Source organism: Patagioenas fasciata, unplaced genomic scaffold (genome assembly GCF_037038585.1).
Source record: "Patagioenas fasciata isolate bPatFas1 unplaced genomic scaffold, bPatFas1.hap1 Unplaced_1, whole genome shotgun sequence".
NCBI classification, from domain to species: domain Eukaryota; kingdom Metazoa; phylum Chordata; class Aves; order Columbiformes; family Columbidae; genus Patagioenas; species Patagioenas fasciata.
The window spans coordinates 962319-984950 of NW_027288510.1; the positions used below are offsets into that span (position 1 = coordinate 962319).

Sequence of the window (22632 nt, forward strand, 5' to 3'; positions counted from 1 at the left end):
GTCGGGCTCCGTCAAGCCCTGTCAGGCTTTGTCGAACCCTGTCGGGTTTGCTCGGGCCCTGTTGCGTTTCCTCGGGCCCTGTCAAGATCTGTCGGGCCCTGTCTGATTTTCCTCGGGCCCTGTCGGGCTCCTTCGGGCCCTGTCGGATTTGCTCGGGCCCTGTCGGGTTTGCTGAAGCCCTGTCAGGCTTCGTCGGACCCTGTCGGGTTTGCTCGGGCCCTGTCGGGCTCCGTCGGGCCCTGTCGGGTTTGCTCAGGCCCTGTCAGGCTCCGTCGCGCCCTGTCGGGTTTCCTCCTGCCCTGTCGAACTCCATCGAGCCCTGTCAGGTTTGCTCGGGCCCTGTCGGGTTTGCTCGGGCCCTGTCGCGTTTGCTCGGGCCCTGTCAGGATCTGTCGGGCCCTGTCTGGTTTCCTCAAGCCCTGTCGGGCTCCGTCGGGCCCTGTCAGGCTTTGTCGAACCCTGTCGGGTTTGCTCGGGCCCTGTCGCGTTTGCTCGGGCCCTGTCGGGATCTGTCGGGCCCTGTCTGGTTTCCTCGGGCCCTGTCGGGCTCCGTCGGGCCCTGTCGGATTTGCTCGGGCCCTGTCGGGTTTGCTGAAGCCCTGTCAGGCTTCGTCGGACCCTGTCGGGTTTGCTCGGGCCCTGTCGGGCTCCGTCGAACCCTGTCGGGTTTGCTCGGGCCCTGTCAGGCTCCGTCGCGCCCTGTCGGGTTTCCTCGGGCCCTGTCGGGCTCCATCGAGCCCTGTCAGGTTTGCTCGGGCCCTGTCGGGTTTGCTCGGGCCCTGTCGGGCTCCATCGGACCCTATCAGGCTTTGGCGGGTCCTGTCGGGTTTGCTCAGGCCCTGTCGGGCCTTGTCAGCCCCTGTCGGGTTTGCTCGCGCCCTGTCGGGCTCCGTCGGCCCCTGTCAGGTTCTCTCGGGCCCTGTCAGGTTTGCTCGGGACCTGTCAGGCTCCGTCAGGCCCTATCGGGTTTGCTCGAGCCCTATCGGGCTCCGTCAGACCCTGTCAGGTTTGCTCGGGCCCTGTCGGGCCTTGTCAGGCCCTGTCGGGTTTGCTCCGGACCTGTCGGGTTTGCCCGCGTCCTGTCGGGCTCCGTCGGGCCCTGTCAGATTCGCTCGGGCCCTGTCGGGTTTGCTCGGGCCCTTTCAGGCTCCGTCAGGCCCTGTCGGGTTTGCTCGTGCCCTGTCGGGCTCCGTCGGGCCCTGTCAGGTTTGCTCAGGCCCTGTCGGGATCCGTTGGGCCTTGTCGGGTTTGCTCGGACCCTGTCGGGCTCCTTCGTGCCCTGTCAGGTTTGCTCGGGCCCTGTCGGGTTTGCTCGGGCCCTGTCAGGCTCCGTCGGGCCCTGTCGGGTTTCCTCGGGCCCTGTCGGGCTCCATCGAGCCCTGTCAGGCTTTGTCGAACCCTGTCGGGTTTGCTCGGGCCCTGTCGGGATTGCTCGGGTCCTGTCGGGCTCCGTCGGGCCCTATCGGGTTTGCTAGGGCCCTGTCAAGCTCTGTCGGGCCCTGTCGGATTTCCTCGGGCCCTCTCGGGTTCCGTCGGGCCCTCTCGGGTTCCGTCCGGCCCTGTCGGGTTTCCTCGGGCCCTGTCGGACTCTATCGAGCCCTGTCAGGCTCCGTCGGGCTCTTTCGGGTTTGCTCAGGCCCTGTCGGGCTCCGTCGGGCCCTGTCAGGCTTTGTCAGGTCCTGTCAGGTTTGCTCGGGCCCTGTCGGGCCTTGTCGGGCCCTGTCGGGTTTGCTCGGGCTCTGTCGGGCTCCAGCGTGCCCTGTCGGGTTTGCCCGGGCCCTGTCGGGTTTGCTCAGGCCCTGTCGGGTTTCCTCGGCCCCTGTCGGACTCCACTGAGCCCTGTCAGGCTCCGTCGGGCTCTTTCGGGTTTGCTCGGGCCCTGGCGGGCTCCGTCGGGCCCTGTCAGGCTTTGTCAGGACGTGTCAGGTTTGCTCGGGCCCTGTCGGGCCTTGTCGGGCCCTGTCGGGTTTGCTCGGGCTCTGTCGGGCTCCAGCGTGCCCTGTCGGGCTCCATCGGGCCCTGTCGGGTTTACGCGGGCGCTATCGGGCTCCGTCGGGCCCTGTGGGGTTTCCTCGGGCCCTGTCGGGCTCCATCGAGCCCTGTCGGGCTCCATCGGGCCCTGTCGGGTTTACGCGGGCCCTATCCAGCTCCGTCAGGCCCTGTCGGGTTTGCTCGGGCCCTGTCGGGCTCCGTCGGGCCCTGTCGGGTTTCCTCGGGCCCTGTCGGGCTCCATCGAGCCCTGTCAGGCTTTGTCGAACCCTGTTGGGTTTGCTCGGGCCCTGTCGGTCTCTGTCGGGACCTTTCTGGTTTCCTCGGGCCCTGTCGGGCTCCGACGGGCCCTGTCGGGTTTGCTCGGGCCCTGTCGGGTTTGCTAAAGCCCTGTCAGGCTTCGTCGGACCCTGTCGAGTGTGCTCGGGCCCTGTCGGGCTCCGTCGAGCCCTGTCAGGTTTGCTCAGGCCTTGTCAGGCTCCGTCGGGCCCTGTCGGATTTCCTCGGGCCCTGTCGGGTTTGCTCAGGCCCTGTCGAGGTCCGTCGGGCCCTGTCGGGTTTCCTCGGGCCCTGTCGGACTCCATTGAGCCCTGCAAAGCTCCGTCGGGCTCTTTCGGGTTTGCTTGGGCCCTGGCGGGATCCGTCGGGCCCTGTCAGGCTTTGTCAGGTACTGTCAGGTTTCCTCGGGCCCTGTCGAGCCTTGTCGGGCCCTGTCGGGTTTGTTCGGGCTCTGTCGGGCTCCAGCGTGCCCTGTCGGGTTTGCCCGGGCCCTGTCAGGCTCCGTCAGGCCCTGTCGGGTTTGCTCGGGCCCTATCGGGCTCCATCGAGCCCTGTCGGGTTTCCTCGGGCCCTGTCGGACTCCATCGAGCCCTGTCAGGCACCGTCGGGCCCTTTCGGGTTTGCTCGGGCCTTGTCGGGCTCCGTCAGGCCCTGTCGGGTTTGCTCGGGCCCTGTCAGGCTCCGTCGGGCCCTGTCAGGTTTGCTCAGGCCCTGTCGGGATCCGTTGGGCCCTGTCGGGTTTGCTCGGGCCCTGTCGGACTCCTTCGTGCCCTGTCAGGTTTGCTCGGGCCCATCGGGTTTGCTCGGGCCCTGTCAGGCTCCGTCGAGCCCTGTCAGGTTTGCTCGGGCCCTGTCGGGTTTGCTCGGGCCCTGTCAGGCTCCGTCGGGCCCTGTCGGGTTTCCTCGGGCCCTGTCGGGCTCCGTCGAGCCCTGTCAGACTTCGTCGGGCCCTTTCGGGTTTGCTCGGGCCCTGTCGGGCTCCGTCAGGCCCTGTCGGGTTTGCTCGGGCCCTGTCGGGCTCCGTCGGGCCCTGTCGGGTTTGCTCGGGCCCTGTCGGGTTTGCTCGGGCCCTGTCAGGCTTTGTCAAGCCCTGTCGGGTTTGCTAGGGCCCTGTCGGGCTCCGTCGGGCCCTGTCAGGTTTGCTCAGGCTTTGTCGCGATCCGTCGGGCCCTGTCGGGTTTGCTCGGGCCCTGTCGGACTCCTTCGTGCCCTGTCAGGTTTGCTCGGGCCCATCGGGTTTGCTCGGGCCCTGTCAGGCTCCGTCGAGCCCTGTCAGGTTTGCTCGGGCCCTGTCGGGTTTGCTCGGGCCCTGTCAGGCTCCGTCGGGCCCTGTCGGGTTTCCTCGGGCCCTGTCGGGCTCCGTCGAGCCCTGTCAGGCTTCGTCGGGCCCTTTCGGGTTTGCTCGGGCCCTGTCGGGCTCCGTCAGGCCCTGTCGGGTTTGCTCGGGCCCTGTCGGGCTCCGTCGGGCCCTGTCGGGTTTGCTCGGGCCCTGTCGGGTTTGCTCGGGCCCTGTCAGGCTTTGTCAAGCCCTGTCGGGTTTGCTAGGGCCCTGTCGGGCTCCGTCGGGCCCTGTCAGGCTTTGTCGAACCCTGTCGGGTTTGCTCGGGCCCTGTCGCGTTTGCTCGGGCCCTGTCAGGATCTGTCGGGCCCTGTCTGGTTTCCTAGGGCCCTGTCGGGCTCCGTCGGGCCCTGTCAGGCTTTGTCGAACCCTGTCGGGTTTGCTCGGGCCCTGTCACGTTTGCTCGGGCCCTGTCGGGATCTGTCGGGCCCTGTCTGGTTTCCTCGGGCCCTGTCGGGCTCCGTCGGGCCCTGTCGGATTTGCTCGGGCCCTGTCGGGTTTGCTGAAGCCCTGTCAGGCTTCGTCAGACCCTGTCGGGTTTGCTCGGGCCCTGTCGGGCTCCGTCAAACCCTGTCGGGTTTGCTCGGGCCCTGTCAGGCTCCGTCGCGCCCTGTCGGGTTTCCTCGGGCCCTGTCGGGCTCCATCGAGCCCTGTCAGGTTTGCTCGGGCCCTGTCGGGTTTGCTCGGGCCCTGTCGGGCTCCATCGGACCCTATCAGGCTTTGGCGGGTCCTGTCGGGTTTGCTCAGGCCCTGTCGGGCCTTGTCAGCCCCTGTCAGGTTTGCTCGCGCCCTGTCGGGCTCCGTCGGGCCCTGTCAGGTTCTCTCGGGCCCTGTCAGGTTTGCTCGGGCCCTGTCAGGCTCCGTCAGGCCCTGTCAGGTTTGCTCGGGCCCTGTCGGGCCTTGTCAGGCCCTGTCGGGTTTGCTCGGGACCTGTCGGGTTTGCCCGCGTCCTGTCGGGCTCCGTCGGGCCCTGTCAGATTCGCTCGGGCCCTGTCGGGTTTGCTCGGGCCCTTTCAGGCTCCGTCAGGCCCTGTCAGGTTTGCTCAGGCCCTGTCGGGATCCGTTGGGCCTTGTCGGGTTTGCTCGGACCCTGTCGGGCTCCTTCGTGCCCTGTCAGGTTTGCTCAGGCCCTGTCGGGTTTGCTCGGGCCCTGTCAGGCTCTGTCGGGCCCTGTCGGGTTTGCTCGGGCCCTGTCGGGCTGCATCGAGCCCTGTCAGGCTTTGTCGAACCCTGTCGGGTTTGCTCGGGCCCTGTCGGGATTGCTCGGGTCCTGTCGGGCTCTGTCGGGCCCTGTCATGTTTGCTCGGGCCCTGTCAAGCTCTGTCGGGCCCTGTCGGATTTCCTCGGGCCCTCTCGGGTTCCGTCGGGCCCTCTGGGGTTCCGTCCGGCCCTGTCGGGTTTCCTCGGGCCCTGTCGGACTCTATCGAGCCCTGTCAGGCTCCGTCGGGCTCTTTCGGGTTTGCTCAGGCCCTGTCGGGCTCCGTCGGGCCCTGTCAGGCTTTGTCAGGTCCTGTCAGGTTTGCTCGGGCCCTGTCGGGCCTTGTCGGGCCCTGTCGGGTTTGCTCGGGCTCTGTCGGGCTCCAGCGTGCCCTGTCGGGTTTGCCCGGGCCCTGTCGGGTTTGCTCAGGCCCTGTCGGGTTCCGTCGGGCCCTGTCAGGCTTTGTCAGGACGTGTCAGGTTTGCTCGGGCCCTGTCGGGCCTTGTCGGGCCCTGTCGGGTTTCCTCGGGCCCTGTCGGACTCTATCGAGCCCTGTCAGGCTCCGTCGGGCTCTTTCGGGTTTGCTCAGGCCCTGTCGGGCTCCGTCGGGCCCTGTCAGGCTTTGTCAGGACGTGTCAGGTTTGCTCGGGCCCTGTCGGGCCTTGTCGGGCCCTGTCGGGTTTCCTTGGGCCCTGTCGGGCTCCATCGAGCCCTGTCGGGCTCCATCGGGCCCTGTCGGGTTTACGCGGGCCCTATCGGGCTCCGTCAGGCCCTGTCAGGTTTGCTCAGGCCCTGTCGGGATCCGTTGGGCCCTGTCGGGTTTGCTCGGGCCCTGTCGGACTCCTTCGTGCCCTGTCAGGTTTGCTCGGGCCCTGTCGGGTTTGCTCGGGCCCTGTCAGGCTCCATCGAGCCCTGTCAGGTTTGCTCGGGCCCTGTCGGGTTTGCTCGGGCCCTGTCGGGTTTGCTCGGGCCCTGTCAGGCTCCGTCGGGCCCTGTCGGGTTTCCACGGGCCCTGTCAGGCTCCATCGAGCCCTGTCAGGCTTTGTCGAACCCTGTCGGCTTTGCTCGGGCCCTGTTGGGTTTGCTCGGGTCCTGTCGGGCTCTGTCGGGCACTGTCGGGTTTGCTCGGGCCCTGTCAGGCTCTGTCGGGCCCTGTCGGATTTCCTCGGGCCCTCTCGGGTTCCGTCGGGCCCTCTCGGGTTCCATCGGGCCCTGTCGGGTTTCCTCGGGCCCTGTCGGACTCTATCGAGCCCTGTCAGGCTCCGTCGGGCTCTTTCGGGTTTGCTCGGGCCCTGTCGGGCTCCGTCAGGCCCTGTCAGGCTTTGTCAGGTCCTGTCAGGTTTTCTCGGGCCCTGTTGAGCCTTGTCGGGCATAGTCAGGTTTGCTCGGGCTCTGTCGGGCTCCAGCGTGCCCTGTCGGGTTTGCCCGGGCCCTGTCAGGCTCCATCAGGCCCTGTCGGGTTTGCTCAGGCCCTGTCGGGTTTGCTCGGGCCCTGTCAGGCTCCGTCGAGCCCTGTCGGGTTTGCTCGGGCCCTGTCAGGCTCCGTCAGGCCCTGTCTGGTTTGCTCGTACCGTATCGGGCTCCATCGGGCCCTGTCAGGTTTGCTTGGGCACTGTCGGGCTCCGTCGGGCCCTGTCTGGTTTGTCGAACCCGGTCGGGTTTGCTCAGGCCCTGTCGGGTTTGCTCAGGCCCTGTCAGGCTCAGTCGAGCCCTGTCAGGTTTGCTCGGGCCCTGACGGGTTTGCTCGGGCCCTGTCAGGCTCCGTCGAGCCCTGTCGGGTTTGCTCGGGCCCTGTCAGGCTCCGTCAGGCCCTGTCTGGTTTGCTCGTACCGTGTCGGGCTCCATCGGGCCCTGTCAGGTTTGCTTGGGCACTGTCGGGCTCCGTCGGGCCCTGTCAGGCTTTGTCGAACCCTGTCGGGTTTGCTCAGGCCCTGTCGGGTTTTCTCGGGCCCTGTCGGGCTCCTTCGTGCCCTGTCAGGTTTGCTCGGGCCCTGTCGGGTTTGCTCGGGCCCTGTCAGGCTCCGTCGAGCCCTGTCAGGTTTGCTCGGGCCCTGTCAGGTTTGCTCGGGCCCTGTCAGGCTCCGTCGAGCCCTGTCGGGTTTGCTCGGGCCCTGTCAGGCTCCGTCAGGCCCTGTCTGGTTTGCTCGTACCGTGTCGGGCTCCATTGGGCCCTGTCAGGTTTGCTCGGGCCCTGTCGTGCTCTGTCGGGCCCTGTCTGGTTTCCTCGGGCCCTGTCGGGCTCCGTCGGGCCCTGTCGGGTTTGCTCAGGCCCTGTCGGGTTTGCTGAAGCCCTGTCAGGTTTTGTCGGACCCTGTCGGGTTTGCTCAAGCCCTGTCGGGCTCCGTCGAACCCTGTCAGGTTTGCTCGGGCCCTGTCAGGCTCCGTCAGGCCCTATCGGGTTTCCTCGGGCCCTGTCGGGCTCCATCGAGCCCTGTCAGGTTTGCTCGGGCCCTGTCGGGCCTTGTCAGGCCCTGTCGGGTTTGCTCGGGACCTGTCGGGTTTGCCCGCGTCCTGTCAGGCTCCGTCGGGCCCTGTCAGATTCGCTCGGACCCTGTCGGGTTTGCTCGGGCCCTGTCAGGCTCCGTCAGGCCCTGTCGGGTTTGCTCGTGCCCTGTCGGGCTCCGTCAAGCCCTGTCAGGTTTGCTCAGGCCCTGTCGGGATCCGTTGGGCCCTGTCGGGTTTGCTCGGGCCCTGTCGGGCTCCTTCGTGCCCTGTCAGGTTTGCTCGGGCCCTGTCGGGTTTGCTTGGGCCCTGTCAGGCTCCGTCGAGCCCTGTCAGGTTTGCTCGGGCCCTGTCAGGCTCCGTCGGGCCCTGTCGGGTTTCCTCGGGCCCTGTCGGGCTCCATCGAGCTTTGTCAGGCTTTGTCGAACCCTGTCGGGTTTGCTCGGGCTCTTTCGGGCTCCAGCGTGCCCTGTCGGGTTTGCCCGGGCCCTGTCAGGCTCCATCAGGCCCTGTCGGGTTTGCTCGGGCCCTATCGGGCTCCGTGGGGCCCTGTCGGGTTTCCTCGGGCCCTGTCGGGCTCCATCGAGCCCTGTCAGGCTCCGTCAGGCCCTTTCGGGTTTGCTCGGGCCTTGTCGGGCTCCGTCGGGCCCTGTCGGATTTGCTCAGGCCCTGTCGGGTTTGCTCGAGCCCTGGCGGGCTCCATCGGGTCCTGTCGGGTTTGCTCGGGCCCTATCGGGCTCCGTCGGGCCCTGTCGGGTTTCCTCGGGCTCTGTCGGTCTCCATCGAGCCCTGTCAGGCTCCGTCAGGCCCTGTCGGGTTTCCTCGGGCCCTGTCAGGCTCCGTTGGGCCCTGTCGGCTTGCTCGGGCCCTGTCGGGTTTTCTGAAGCCCTGTCAGGCTTCATCGGACCCTGTCAAGTGTGCTCGGGCCCTGTCGGGCTCCGTCGAGCCCTGTCAGGTTTTCTCGAGCCTTGTCAGGCTCCTTCGGGCCCCATCGGGTTTGCTCGGGCCCTGTCGGGTTTGCTCAGGCCCTGTCGGGTTCCGTCGGGCCCTGTCGGGTTTCCTCGGGCCCTGTCGGACTCCACTGAGCCCTGTCAGGCTCCGTCGTGCTCTTTCGGGTTTTCTCGGGCCCTAGCGGGCTCCGTCGGGCCCTGTCAGGCTTTGTCAGGACGTGTCAGGTTTGCTCGGGCCCTGTCGGGCTCCAGCGTGCCCTGTCGGGTTTGCCCGGGCCCTGTCAGGCTCCGTCAGGCCCTGTCGGGTTTGCTCGGGCCCTATCGGGTTCTAATCAGGCCCTGTCGGGTTTCCTCGGGCCCTGTCTGGCTCCATCGAGCCCTGTCAGGCTCCGTCGGGCCCTGTCGGGTTTGCTCGGGCCCTGTCGGGCTCCGTCAGGCCCTGTCGGGTTTGCTCGGGCCCTGTCGGGCTCCGTCGGGCCCTGTCTGGTTTCCTCAGGCTCTGTCGGGCTCCGTCGGGCCCTGTCGGGTTTGCTCGGGCCATGTCGGGTTTGCTGAAGCCCTGTCAGGTTTGCTCAGGCCCTGTCGGGTTTGCTCGAGCCCTGTCGTGCTCTATCGGGCCCTGTCGGGTTTGCTCGGGCCCTATCGGGCTCCGTCGGGCCCTGTCGGGTTTCCTCGGGCCCTGTCGGGCTCCATCGAGCTCTGTCAGGCTTCGTCGGGCCCTTTCGGTTTTGCTCGGGCCCTCTCGGGTTCCGTCGGGCCCTGTCGGCTTTTCTCGGGCCCTGTCGGACTCTATCGAGCCCTGTCAGGCTCCGTCGGGCTCTTTCGGGTTTGCTCAGGCCCTGTCGGGCTCCGTCGGGCCCTGTCAGGCTTTGTCAGGTCCTGTCAGGTTTGCTCGGACCCTGTCGGGCCTTGTCGGGCATAGTCAGGTTTGCTCGGGCTCTGTCGGGCTCCAGCGTGCCCTGTCGGGGTTGCCCGGGCCCTGTCAGGCTCCATCAGGCCCTGTCGGGTTTGCTCGGGCCCTATCGGGCTCCGTGGGGCCCTGTCGGGTTTCCTCGGGCCCTGTCGGGCTCCATCGAGCCCTGTCGGGCTCCATCGGGCCCTGTCGGGTTTACGCGGGCCTTATCGGGCTTAGTCGGGCCCTGTTGGGTTTCCTCGGGCCCTGTCGGGCTCCATCGAGCCCTGTCGGGCTCCATCGGGCCCTGTCGGGTTTACGAGGGCCCTATCGGGCTCCGTCAGGCCCTGTCGGGTTTGCTCGGGCCCTGTCGGGCTCCGGCAAGCCCTGTCAGGTTTGCTCAGGCCCTGTCGGGATCCGTTGGGCCCTGTCGGGTTTGCTCGGGCCCTGTCGGGCTCCTTCGTGCCCTGTCAGGTTTGCTCGGGCCCTGTCGGGTTTGCTTGGGCCCTGTCAGGCTCCGTCGAGCCCTGTCAGGTTTGCTCGGGCCCTGTCGGGCTCCATCGAGCTTTGTCAGGCTTTGTCGAACGCTGTCGGGTTTGCTCGGGCCCTGTCGGGTTTGCTCGGGTTCTGCCGGGTTCCATCGGGCCCTGTCGGGTTTCCTCGGGCCCTGTCGGACTCTATCGAGCCCGGTCAGGCTCCGTCGGGCTCTTTCGGGTTTGCTCAGGCCCTGTCGGGCTCCGTCGGGCCCTGTCAGGCTTTGTCAGGTCCTGTCAGGTTTGCTCGGGCCCTGTCGGGCTTTGTCGGGCCCTGTCGGATTTGCTCAGGCCCTGTCGGGTTTGCTCGAGCCCTGGCGGGCTCCATCGGGTCCTGTCGGGTTTGCTCGGGCCCTATCGGGCTCCGTCGGGCCCTGTCGGGTTTCCTCGGGCTCTGTCGGTCTCCATCGAGCCCTGTCAGGCTCCGTCAGGCCCTGTCGGGTTTCCTCGGGCCCTGTCAGGCTCCGTTGGGCCCTGTCGGCTTGCTCGGGCCCTGTCGGGTTTTCTGAAGCCCTGTCAGGCTTCATCGGACCCTGTCAAGTGTGCTCGGGCCCTGTCGGGCTCCGTCGAGCCCTGTCAGGTTTTCTTGAGCCTTGTCAGGCTCCTTCGGGCCCCATCGGGTTTCCTCGGGCCCTGTCGGGTTTGCTCAGGCCCTGTCGGGTTCCGTCGGGCCCTGTCGGGTTTCCTCGGGCCCTGTCGGACTCCACTGAGCCCTGTCAGGCTCCGTCGTGCTCTTTCGGGTTTTCTCGGGCCCTAGCGGGCTCCGTCGGGCCCTGTCAGGCTTTGTCAGGACGTGTCAGGATTGCTCGGGCCCTGTCGGGCCTTGTCGGGCCCTGTCGGTTTTGCTCGGGCTCTGTCGGGCTCCAGCGTGCCCTGTCGGGTTTGCCCGGGCCCTGTCAGGCTCCGTCAGGCCCTGTCGGGTTTGCTCGGGCCCTATCGGGTTCTAATCAGGCCCTGTCGGGTTTCCTCGGGCCCTGTCTGGCTCCATCGAGCCCTGTCAGGCTCCGTCGGGCCCTTTCGGGTTTGCTCGGGCCCTGTCGGGCTCCGTCGGGCCCTGTCGGGTTTGCTCGGGCCCTGTCGGGCTCCGTCGGGCCCTGTCTGGTTTCCTCGGGCTCTGTCGGGCTCCGTCGGGCCCTGTCGGGTTTGCTCGGGCCATGTCGGGTTTGCTGAAGCCCTGTCAGGTTTGCTCAGGCCCTTTCGGGTTTGCTCGAGCCCTGTCGTGCTCCATCGGGCCCTGTCGGGTTTGCTCGGGCCCTATCGGGCTCCGTCGGGCCCTGTCGGGTTTCCTCGGGCCCTGTCGGGCTCCATCGAGCTCTGTCAGGCTTCGTCGGGCCCTTTCGGTTTTGCTCGGGCCCTCTCGGGTTCCGTCGGGCCCTGTCGGCTTTCCTCGGGCCCTGTCGGACTCTATCGAGCCCTGTCAGGCTCCGTCGGGCTCTTTCGGGTTTGCTCAGGCCCTGTCGGGCTCCGTCGGGAACCTGTCAGGCTTTGTCAGGTCCTGTCAGGTTTGCTCGGACCCTGTCGGGCCTTGTCGGGCATAGTCAGGTTTGCTCGGGCTCTGTCGGGCTCCAGCGTGCCCTGTCGGGGTTGCCCGGGCCCTGTCAGGCTCCATCAGGCCCTGTCGGGTTTGCTCGGGCCCTATCGGGCTCCGTGGGGCCCTGTCGGGTTTCCTCGGGCCCTGTCGGGCTCCATCGAGCCCTGTCGGGCTCCATCGGGCCCTGTCGGGTTTACGCGGGCCCTATCGGGCTTAGTCGGGCCCTGTTGGGTTTCCTCGGGCCCTGTCGGGCTCCATCGAGCCCTGTCGGGCTCCATCGGGCCCTGTCGGGTTTACGAGGGCCCTATCGGGCTCCGTCAGGCCCTGTCGGGTTTGCTCGGGCCCTGTCGGGCTCCGTCGGGCCCTGTCGGGTTTCCTCGGGCCCTGTCGGGCTCCATCGAGCCCTGTCGTGCTTTGTCGAACCCTGTCGGGTTTGCTCGGGCCCTGTCGGTCTCTGTCGGGACCTTTCTGGTTTCCTCGGGCCCTGTCGGGCTCCGTCGGGCCCTGTCGGGTTTGCTCGGGCTTTGTCGGGTTTGCTAAAGCCCTGTCAGGCTTCGTCGGACCCTGTCGAGTGTGTTCGGGCCCTGTCGGGCTCCGTCGAGCCCTGTCAGGTTTGCTCGGGCCTTGTCAGGCTCCGTCGGGCCCTGTCGGATTTCCTCAGGCCCTGTCGGGTTTGCTCAGGCCCTGTCGAGGTCCGTCGGGCCCTGTCGGGTTTCCTCGGGCCCTGTCGGACTCCATTGAGCCCTGCAAAGCTCCGTCGGGCTCTTTCGGGTTTGCTCGGGCCCTGGCGGGCTCCGTCGGGCCCTGTCAGGCTTTGTCAGGTACTGTCAGGTTTCCTCGGGCCCTGTCGAGCCTTGTCGGGCCCTGTCGGGTTTGTTCGGGCTCTGTCGGGCTCCAGCGTGCCCTGTCGGGTTTGCCCGGGCCCTGTCAGGCTCCGTCAGGCCATGTCGGGTTTGCTCGGGCCCTATCGGGCTCCATCGAGCCCTGTCGGGTTTCCTTGGGCCCTGTCGGACTCCATCGAGCCCTGTCAGGCACCGTCGGGCCCTTTCGGGTTTGCTCAGGCCCCGTCGGGCTCCGTCAGGCCCTGTCGGGTTTGCTCGGGCCCTGTCAGGCTCCGTCGGGCCCTGTCAGGTTTGCTCAGGCCCTGTCGGGATCCGTTGGGCCCTGTCGGGTTTCCTCGGGCCCTGTCGGACTCCTTCGTGCCCTGTCAGGTTTGCTCGGGCCCTGTCGGGTTTGCTCGGGCCCTGTCAGGCTCCGTCGAGCCCTGTCAGGTTTGCTCGGGCCCTGTCGGGTTTGCTCGGGCCCTGTCAGGCTCCGTCGGGCCCTGTCGGGTTTCCACGGGCCCTGTCAGTCTCCATCGAGCCCTGTCAGGCTTTGTCGAACCCTGTCGGCTTTGCTCGGGCCCTGTTGGGTTTGCTCGGGTCCTGTCGGGCTCTGTCGGGCACTGTCGGGTTTGCTCGGGCCCTATCAGGCTCTGTCGGGCCCTGTCGGATTTCCTCGGGCCCTCTCGGGTTCCGTCGGGCCCTCTCGGGTTCCATCGGGCCCTGTCGGGTTTCCTCGGGCCCTGTCGGACTCTATCGAGCCCTGTCAGGCTCCGTCGGGCTCTTTCGGGTTTGCTCAGGCCCTGTCGGGCTCCGTCGGGCCCTGTCAGGCTTTGTCAGGTCCTGTCAGGTTTTCTCGGGCCCTGTTGGGCCTTGTCGGGCATAGTCAGGTTTGCTCGGGCTCTGTCGGGCTCCAGCGTGCCCTGTCGGGTTTGCCCTGGCCCTGTCAGGCTCCATCAGGCCCTGTCGGGTTTGCTCGGGCCCTGTTGGGTTTGCTCGGGCCCTGTCAGGCTCCGTCGAGCCCTGTCGGGTTTGCTCGGGCCCTGTCAGGCTCCGTCAGGCCCTGTCTGGTTTGCTCGTACCGTGTCGGGCTCCATCGGGCCCCGTCAGGTTTGCTTGGGCACTGTCGGGCTCCGTCGGGCCCTGTCAGGCTTTGTCGAACCCTGTCGGGTTTGCTCAGGCCCTGTCGGGTTTGCTCGGGCCCTGTCAGGCTCCGTCGAGCCCTGTCAGGTTTGCTCGGGCCCTGTCGGGTTTGCTCGGGCCCTGTCAGGCTCCGTCGAGCCCTGTCGGGTTTGCTCGGGCCCTGTCAGGCTCCGTCAGGCCCTGTCTGGTTTGCTCGTACCGTGTCGGGCTCCATCGGGCCCTGTCAGGTTTGCTTAGGCACTGTCGGGCTCCGTCGGGCCCTGTCAGGCTTTGTCGAACCCTGTCGGGTTTGCTCAGGCCCTGTCGGGTTTGCTCGGGCCTGTCGGGCTCCTTCGTGCCCTGTCAGGTTTGCTCGGGCCCTGTCGGGTTTGCTCGGGCCCTGTCAGGCTCCGTCGAGCCCTGTCAGGTTTGCTCGGGCCCTGTCGGGTTTGCTCGGGCCCTGTCAGGCTCCGTCGAGCCCTGTCGGGTTTGCTCGGGCCCTGTCAGGCTCCGTCAGGCCCTGTCTGGTTTGCTCGTACCGTGTCGGGCTCCATCGGGCCCTGTCAGGTTTGCTTGGGCACTGTCGGGCTCCGTCGGGCCCTGTCAGGCTTTGTCGAACCCTGTCGGGTTTGCTCAGGCCCTGTCGGGTTTGCTTGGGCCCTGTCAGGCTCCGTCGAGCCCTGCCAGGTTTGCTCGGGCCCTGTCGGGTTTGCTCGGGCCCTGTCAGGCTCCGTCGAGCCCTGTCGGGTTTGCTCGGGCCCTGTCGGGCTCCTTTGTGCCCTGTCAGGTTTGCTCAGGCCCTGTCGGGTTTGCTCGGGCCCTGTCAGGCTCCGTCGGGCCCTGTCGGGTTTGCTCAGGCCCTGTCGGGTTTGCTAGGGCCCTGTCGGGCTCCGTCGGGCCCTGTCTGGTTTCCTCAGGCCCTGTCGGGCTCCGTCGAGCCCTGTCGGGTTTGCTCGGGCCCTGTCAAGCTCTGTCGGTCCCCGTCGAATTTCCTCGGGCCCTCTCGGGTTCCGTCGGGCCCTCTCGGGTTCCGTCCGGCCCTGTCGGGTTTCCTCGGGCCCTGTCGGACTCTATCGAACCCTGTCAGGCTCCGTCGGGCTCTTTCGGGTTTGCTCAGGCCCTGTCGGGCTCCGTCGGGCCCTGTCAGGCTTTGTCAGGTCCTGTCAGGTTTGCTCGCGCCCTGTCGGGCCTTGTCGGGCCCTGTCGGGTTTGCTCGGGCTCTGTCGGGCTCCAGCATGCCCTGTCAAGTTTGCCCGGGCCCTGTCAGGCTCCATCAGGCCCTGTCGGGTTTGCTCGGGCCCTATCGGGCTCTGTCGAGCCCTGTCGGGTTTCCTCGGGCCCTGTCGGGCTCCATCGAGCCCTGTCAGGCTCCGTCGGGCCCTGTCGGGTTTGCTCGGGCCCTGTCGGGCTCCGTCGGGCCCTGTCGGGTTTGCTCGGGCCCTGTCAGGCTCCGTCGGGCCCTGTCAGGTTTGCTCAGGCCCTGTCGGGATCCGTTGGGCCCTGTCGGGTTTCCTCGGGCCCTGTCGGACTCCTTCGTGCCCTGTCAGGTTTGCTCGGGCCCTGTCGGGTTTGCTCGGGCCCTGTCAGGCTCCGTCGAGCCCTGTCAGGTTTGCTCGGGCCCTGTCGGGTTTGCTCGGGCCCTGTCAGGCTCCGTCGGGCCCTGTCGGGTTTCCACGGGCCCTGTCAGTCTCCATCGAGCCCTGTCAGGCTTTGTCGAACCCTGTCGGCTTTGCTCGGGCCCTGTTGGGTTTGCTCGGGTCCTGTCGGGCTCTGTCGGGCACTGTCGGGTTTGCTCGGGCCCTATCAGGCTCTGTTGGGCCCTGTCGGATTTCCTCGGGCCCTCTCGGGTTCCGTCGGGCCCTCTCGGGTTCCATCGGGCCCTGTCGGGTTTCCTCGGGCCCTGTCGGACTCTATCGAGCCCTGTCAGGCTCCGTCGGGCTCTTTCGGGTTTGCTCAGGCCCTGTCGGGCTCCGTCGGGCCCTGTCAGGCTTTGTCACGTCCTGTCAGGTTTTCTCGGGCCCTGTTGGGCCTTGTCGGGCATAGTCAGGTTTGCTCGGGCTCTGTCGGGCTCCAGCGTGCCCTGTCGGGTTTGCCCGGGCCCTGTCAGGCTCCATCAGGCCCTGTCGGGTTTGCTCGGGCCCTGTTGGGTTTGCTCGGGCCCTGTCAGGCTCCGTCGAGCCCTGTCGGGTTTGCTCGGGCCCTGTCAGGCTCCGTCAGGCCCTGTCTGGTTTGCTCGTACCGTGTCGGGCTCCATCGGGCCCTGTCAGGTTTGCTTGGGCACTGTCGGGCTCCGTCGGGCCCTGTCAGGCTTTGTCGAACCCTGTCGGGTTTGCTCAGGCCCTGTCGGGTTTGCTCGGGCCCTGTCAGGCTCCGTCGAGCCCTGTCAGGTTTGCTCGGGCCCTGTCGGGTTTGCTCGGGCCCTGTCAGGCTCCGTCGAGCCCTGTCGGGTTTGCTCGGGCCCTGTCAGGCTCCGTCAGGCCCTGTCTGGTTTGCTCGTACCGTGTCGGGCTCCATCGGGCCCTGTCAGGTTTGCTTGGGCACTGTCGGGCTCCGTCGGGCCCTGTCAGGCTTTGTCGAACCCTGTCGGGTTTGCTCAGGCCCTGTCGGGTTTGCTCGGGCCTGTCGGGCTCCTTCGTGCCCTGTCAGGTTTGCTCGGGCCCTGTCGGGTTTGCTCGGGCCCTGTCAGGCTCCGTCGAGCCCTGTCAGGTTTGCTCGGGCCCTGTCGGGTTTGCTCGGGCCCTGTCAGGCTCCGTCGAGCCCTGTCGGGTTTGCTCGGGCCCTGTCAGGCTCCGTCAGGCCCTGTCTGGTTTGCTCGTACCGTGTCGGGCTCCATCGGGCCCTGTCAGGTTTGCTTGGGCACTGTCGGGCTCCGTCGGGCCCTGTCAGGCTTTGTCGAACCCTGTCGGGTTTGCTCAGGCCCTGTCGGGTTTGCTTGGGCCCTGTCAGGCTCCGTCGAGCCCTGCCAGGTTTGCTCGGGCCCTGTCGGGTTTGCTCGGGCCCTGTCAGGCTCCGTCGAGCCCTGTCGGGTTTGCTCGGGCCCTGTCGGGCTCCTTTGTGCCCTGTCAGGTTTGCTCAGGCCCTGTCGGGTTTGCTCGGGCCCTGTCAGGCTCCGTCGGGCCCTGTCGGGTTTGCTCAGGCCCTGTCGGGTTTGCTAGGGCCCTGTCGGGCTCCGTCGGGCCCTGTCTGGTTTCCTCAGGCCCTGTCGGGCTCCGTCGAGCCCTGTCGGGTTTGCTCGGGCCCTGTCAAGCTCTGTCGGTCCCCGTCGAATTTCCTCGGGCCCTCTCGGGTTCCGTCGGGCCCTCTCGGGTTCCGTCCGGCCCTGTCGGGTTTCCTCGGGCCCTGTCGGACTCTATCGAACCCTGTCAGGCTCCGTCGGGCTCTTTCGGGTTTGCTCAGGCCCTGTCGGGCTCCGTCGGGCCCTGTCAGGCTTTGTCAGGTCCTGTCAGGTTTGCTCGCGCCCTGTCGGGCCTTGTCGGGCCCTGTCGGGTTTGCTCGGGCTCTGTCGGGCTCCAGCATGCCCTGTCAAGTTTGCCCGGGCCCTGTCAGGCTCCATCAGGCCCTGTCGGGTTTGCTCGGGCCCTATCGGGCTCTGTCGAGCCCTGTCGGGTTTCCTCGGGCCCTGTCGGGCTCCATCGAGCCCTGTCAGGCTCCGTCGGGCCCTGTCGGGTTTGCTCGGGCCCTGTCGGGCTCCGTCGGGCCCTGTCGGGTTTGCTCGGGCCCTGTCGGGTTTGCTCGGGCTCTGTCAGGCTTTGTCAAGCCCTGTCGGGTTTGCTCGGGCCCTGTCGGGCTCCGTCGGGCCCTGTCTGGTTTCCTCAGGCCCTGTCGGGCTCCGTCGGGCCCTGTCGGGTTTGCTCAGGCCCTGTCGGGTTTGCTAGGGCCCTGTCAGGCTCCGTCGCGCCCTGTCGGGTTTCCTCGGGCCCTGTCGGGCTCCATCGAGCCCTGTTGGGTTTGCTTGGACCCTGTCGGGCTCCATCGGACCCCTTCAGGCTTTGTCGGGTCCTGTCCGGTTTGCTCAGGCCCTGTCGGGCCTTGTCAGGCCCTGTCGGGTTTGCTCGGGCCCTGTCGGGTTTGCCCGCGTCCTGTGGGGCTCCGTCGGGCCCTGTCAGATTCGCTCGGGGCCTGTCGGGTTTGCTCGGGCCCTGTCAGGCTCCGTCAGGCCCTGTCGGGTTTGCTTGGGCCCTGTCAGGCTCCGTCGAGCCCTGTCAGGTTTGCTCAAGCCCTCTCGGGTTTGCTCGGGCCCTGTCAGGCTCCGTCGAGCCCTGTCGGGTTTGCTCGGGCCCTGTCAGGCTCCGTCAGGCCCTGTCTGGTTTGCTCGTACCGTGTCGGGCTCCATCGGGCCCTGTCAGGTTTGCTTGGGCACTGTCGGGCTCCGTCGGGCCCTGTCTGGCTTTGTCGAACCTTGTCGGGTTTGCTCAGGCCCTGTCGGGTTTGCTCGGGCCCTGTCGGGCTCCTTCGTGCCCTGTCAGGTTTGCTCGGGCCCTGTCGGGTTTGCTCGGGCCCTGTCAGGCTCCGTCGAGCCCTGTCAGGTTTGCTCGGGCCCTGTCGGGTTTGCTCGGGCCCTGTCAGGCTCCGTCAGGCCCTGTCTGGTTTGCTCGTACCGTGTCAGGCTCCATCGGGCCCTGTCAGGTTTGCTTGGGCACTGTCGGGCTCCGTCGGGCCCTGTCAGGCTTTGTCGAACCCTGTCGGGTTTGCTCAGGCCCTGTCGGGTTTGCTCGGGCCCTGTCGTGCTCTGTCGGGCCCTGTCTGGTTTCCTCGGGCCCTGTCGGGCTCCGTCGGGCCCTGTCAGGTTTGCTCAGGCCCTGTCGGGTTTGCTGAAGCCCTGTGTAGGCTTCGTCGGACCCTGTCGGGTTTCCTCGGGCCCTGTCGGGCTCCGTCGAACCCTGTCGGGTTTGCTCGGGCCCTGTCAGGCTCCGTCAGGCCCTATCGGGTTTCCTCGGGCCCTGTCGGGCTCCATCGAGCCCTGTCAGGTTTGCTCGGGCCCTGTCGGGCCTTGTCAAGCCCTGTCGGGTTTGCTCGGGACCTGTCGGGTTTGCTCGAGCCCTGTCAGGCTCCGTCGGGCCCTTTCGGGTTTGCTCGGGCCCTGTCGGGCTCTGTCGGACCCTGTCGGGTTTGCTCGGGCCCTATCGGGCTCCGTCGGGCCCTGTCGGGTTTCCTCGGGCCGTGTCGGGCTCCATCGAGCCCTGTCAGGCTTTGTCGGGCCCTTTCGGGTTTGCTCGGGCCCTGTCGGGCTCCGTCAGGCCCTGTCGGGTTTCCTCGGGCCCTGTCGGGCTCCATCGAGCCCTGTCAGGCTTTGTCGGGCCCTTTCGGGTTTGCTCAGGCTCTGTCAGGCTCCGTCGGGCACTGTCGGGTTTCCTCGGGCCCTGTCGGGCTCCATCGAGCCCTGTCAGGTTTGCTCGGGCCCTGTCGGGTTTGCTCGGGCCCTGTCGGGCTCCATCGGACCCTATCAGGCTTTGGCGGGTCCTGTCGGGTTTGCTCGGGCCCTGTCGGGCCTTGTCAGCCCCTGTCAGGTTTGCTCGCGCCCTGTCGGTCTCCGTCGGGCCCTGTCAGGTTCTCTCGGGCCCTGTCAGGTTTGCTCGGGCCCTGTCAGGCTCCGTCAGGCCCTATCAGGTTTGCTCGAGCCCTGTCGGGCTCCTTCAGGCCCTGTCAGGTTTGCTCGGGCCCTGTCGGGCCTTGTCAGGCCCTGTCGGGTTTGCTCGGGACCTGTCGGGTTTGCCCGCGTCCTGTCGGGCTCCGTCGGGCCCTGTCAGATTCGCTCGGGCCCTGTCGGGTTTGCTCGGGCTCTGTCGGGCTCCGTTGGGCCCTGTCGGGTTTGCTCGGGCACTGTCGGGTTTGCTCAGACCCTGTCAGGCTCCGTCGACCCCTGTCAGGTTTGCTCGGGCCCTGTCGGGCTCCTTTGAGCCATGTCGGGTTTGCTCGGGCCCTGTCGGGCTCCATCGAACCCTGTCAGGCTTTGTCGGGTCCTGTCGGGTTTGCTCAGGCCCTGTCAGGCTCCGTCGACCCCTGTCAGGTATGCTCGGGCCCTGTCGGGTTTGCTCAGGCCCTGTCAGGCTCTCTCGACCCCTGTCAGGTTTGCTCGGGCCCTGTCGGGCTCCGTCGGGCCCTATCAGGTTTGCTCGGGCCCTGTCGGGTTTGCTCAGGCCCTGTCAGGCTCCGTCAAGCCCTGTCGGGTTTGCTCAGGCCCTGTCAGGCTCCGTCAGGCCCTGTCGGGTTTGCTCGGGCCCTGTCGGGTTTGCTGGGGCCCTGTCGGGCTCCGTCGGGCCCTGTCGGGTTTGCTCGGGCCCTGTCGGGCTCCGTCTAGCCCTGTCGGGTTTCCTCGGGCCCTGTCGGGCTCCATCGAGCCCTGTCAGGCTCTGTGAGGCTTTGTCGGGTTTGCTCGGGCCCTGTCGGGCTCCGTCGGGCCCTGTCAGGCTTTGTCGGGCCCTGTCGGTTTTGCTCGGGCCCTGTCGGGCCTTCTCGGGCCCTGTCGGGATTGCTCGGGCCCTGTCGAGCTCCGTCGAGCTTTGTCGGATTTGTTCGGGCCCTTTCGGTTTTACTCAGGCCCTGTCAGGCTCCGACAAGCCCTGTCAGGTTTGCTCGGGCCCTGTCGGGTTTGCTCGGGCCCTCTCGGGCTCCGTCGGGCTCTGTCGGGTTTCCTCGGGCCCTGTCAGGCTCCGTCAGGCCCTGTCGGGTTTGCTCGGGCCCTGTCGGGCTTCCTCGGGCCCTGTCGAGCTCCATCGAGCCCTGTCAGGCTCCGTCGGACCCTATCAGGCTTTGCTCGGGCCCTGTCGGGCTCCGTCAGGCCCTGTCGGGTTTGCTCGGGCCCTATCGGGCTCCGTGGGGCCCTGTCGGGTTTCCTCAGGCCCTGTCGGGCTCCATCGAGCCCTGTCAGGCTCCGTCGGGCCCTTTCGGGTTTGCTCGGGCCCTGTCGGGCTCCGTCAAGCACTGTCGGACTTGCTCAGGCCCTGTCGGGTTTGCTCGAGCCCTGTCGGGCTCCATCGGGCCCTGTCGGGTTTGCTCGGGCCCTATCGGGCTCCGTCGGGCCCTGTCGGGTTTCCTCGGGCCCTGTCAGGCTCCATCGAGCCCTGTCAGGCTTCGTCGGGCCCTTTCGGGTTTGCTCGGGCCCTGTCGGGCTCCGTCAGGCCCTGTCGGGTTTGCTCGGGCCCTATCGGGCTCCGTCGGGCCCTGTCGGGTTTCCTCGGGCTCTGTCGGTCTCCATCGAGCCCTGTCAGGCTCCGTCAGGCCCTGTCGGGTTTGCTCGGGCCCTATCGAGCTCCGTCGGGCCCTGTCGGGTTTCCTCGGGCTCTGTCGGTCTCCATCGAGCCCTGTCAGGCTCTGTCGGGCCCTGTCGGGTTTCCTCGGGCCCTGTCGGGCTCCGTCGGGCCCTGTCGGGTTTCCTCGGGCTCTGTCGGTCTCCATCGAGCCCTGTCAGGCTCTGTCGGGCCCTGTCGGGTTTCCTCGGGCCCTGTCGGGCTCCGTCGAGCCATGTTGGGTTTCCTCGGGACCTGTCGCGTTTGCTCGAGCCCTGTCAGGCTCCGTCGGGCCCTTTCGGGTTTGCTCGGGCCCTCTCGGGCTCCGTCGGGCTCTGTCGGGTTTCCTCGGGCCCTGTCAGGCTCTGTCAGGCCCTGTCGGGTTTGCTCGGGCCCTATCGGGCTCCGTGGGGCCCTGTCGGGTTTCCTCGGGCCCTGTCGGGCTCCATCGAGCCCTGTCAGGCTCCGTCGGGCCCTTTCGGGTTTGCTCGGGCCCTGTCGGGCTCCGTCAGGCACTGTCGGACTTGCTCAGGCCCTGTCGGGTTTGCTCGAGCCCTGTCGGGCTCCATCGGGCCCTGTCGGGTTTGCTCGGGCCCTATCGGGCTCCGTCGGGCCCTGTCGGGTTTCCTCGGGCCCTGTCAGGCTCCATCGAGCCCTGTCAGGCTTAGTCGGGCCCTTTCGGGTTTGCTCGGGCCCTGTCGGGCTCCGTCAGGCCCTGTCGGGTTTGCTCGGGCCCTATCGGGCTCCGTCGGGCCCTGTCGGGTTTCCTCGGGCTCTGTCGGTCTCCATCGAGCCCTGTCAGGCTCCGTCAGGCCCTGTCGGGTTTGCTCGGGCCCTATCGAGCTCCGTCGGGCCCTGTCGGGTTTCCTCGGGCTCTGTCGGTCTCCATCGAGCCCTGTCAGGCTCTGTCGGGCCCTGTCGGGTTTGCTCGGGCCCTGTCGGGTTTGCTCAGGCACTGTCGGGTTTGCTCAGGCCCTGTCGGGTTTGCTTGGGCCCTGTCGGGTTTGCTCGGGCCCTGTCGGGCTTCCTCGGGCCCTGTCGGGCTCCATCGAGCCCTGTCAGGCTCCGTCGGACCCTATCAGGCTTTGCTCGGGCCCTGTCGGGCTCCGTCAGGCCCTGTCGGGTTTGCTCGGGCCCTATCGGGCTCCGTGGGGCCCTGTCGGGTTTCCTCAGGCCCTGTCGGGCTCCATCGAGCCCTGTCAGGCTCCGTCGGGCCCTTTCGGGTTTGCTCGGGCCCTGTCGGGCTCCGTCAGGCACTGTCGGACTTGCTCAGGCCCTGTCGGGTTTGCTCGAGCCCTGTCGGGCTCCATCGGGCCCTGTCGGGTTTGCTCGGGCCCTATCGGGCTCCGTCGGGCCCTGTCGGGTTTCCTCGGGCCCTGTCAGTCTCCATCGAGCCCTGTCAGGCTTCGTCGGGCCCTTTCGGGTTTGCTCGGGCCCTGTCGGGCTCCGTCAGGCCCTGTCGGGTTTGCTCGGGCCCTATCGGGCTCCGTCGGGCCCTGTCGGGTTTCCTCGGGCTCTGTCGGTCTCCATCGAGCCCTGTCAGGCTCCGTCAGGCCCTGTCGGGTTTGCTCGGGCCCTATCGAGCTCCGTCGGGCCCTGTCGGGTTTCCTCGGGCTCTGTCGGTCTCCATCGAGCCCTGTCAGGCTCTGTCGGGCCCTGTCGGGTTTCCTCGGGCCCTGTCGGGTTTGCTCAGGCACTGTCGGGTTTGCTCAGGCCCTGTCGGGTTTGCTTGGGCCCTGTCGGGTTTGCTCGGGCCCTGTCGGGCTTCCTCGGGCCCTGTCGGGCTCCATCGAGCCCTGTAGGCTCCGTCGGACCCTATCAGGCTTTGCTCGGGCCCTGTCGGGCTCCGTCAGGCCCTGTCGGGTTTGCTCGGGCCCTATCGGGCTCCGTCGGGCCCTGTCGGGTTTCCTCGGGCTCTGTCGGTCTCCATCGAGACCTGTCAGGCTCCGTCGGGCCCTGTCGGGTTTGCTCGGGCCCTGTCGGGTTTGCTCAGGCACTGTCGGGTTTGCTCAGGCCCTGTCGGGTTTGCTTGGGCCCTGTCGGGCTCCGTCGGGCCCTGTCAGGTTTCCTCGGGCCCTGTCGGGCTCCATCGAGCCCTGTCAGGCTCCGTCGGGCCCTTTCGGGTTTGCTCGGGCCCTGTCGGGCTCCGTCGAGCCATGTCGGGTTTCCTCGGGCCCTGTCGGGTTCCATCGAGCCCTGTCAGGCTCCGTCGGGCCTTTTTGGGTTTGCTCGGGCCCTGTCGGGCTCCGTCGGGCCCTGTCAGGCTTTGTCAGGTCCTGTCAGGTTTGTTCTGGCCCTGTCGGGCCTTGT

The 22632-nt window shown here is 67.7% G+C and overlaps 1 pseudogene; it reads right to left on the minus strand.

Moving 5' to 3' along the window:
- Positions 1 to 22632, minus strand: part of LOC139825464 (uncharacterized) — a 347351-nt pseudogene that overhangs the window by 215867 nt on the left and 108852 nt on the right.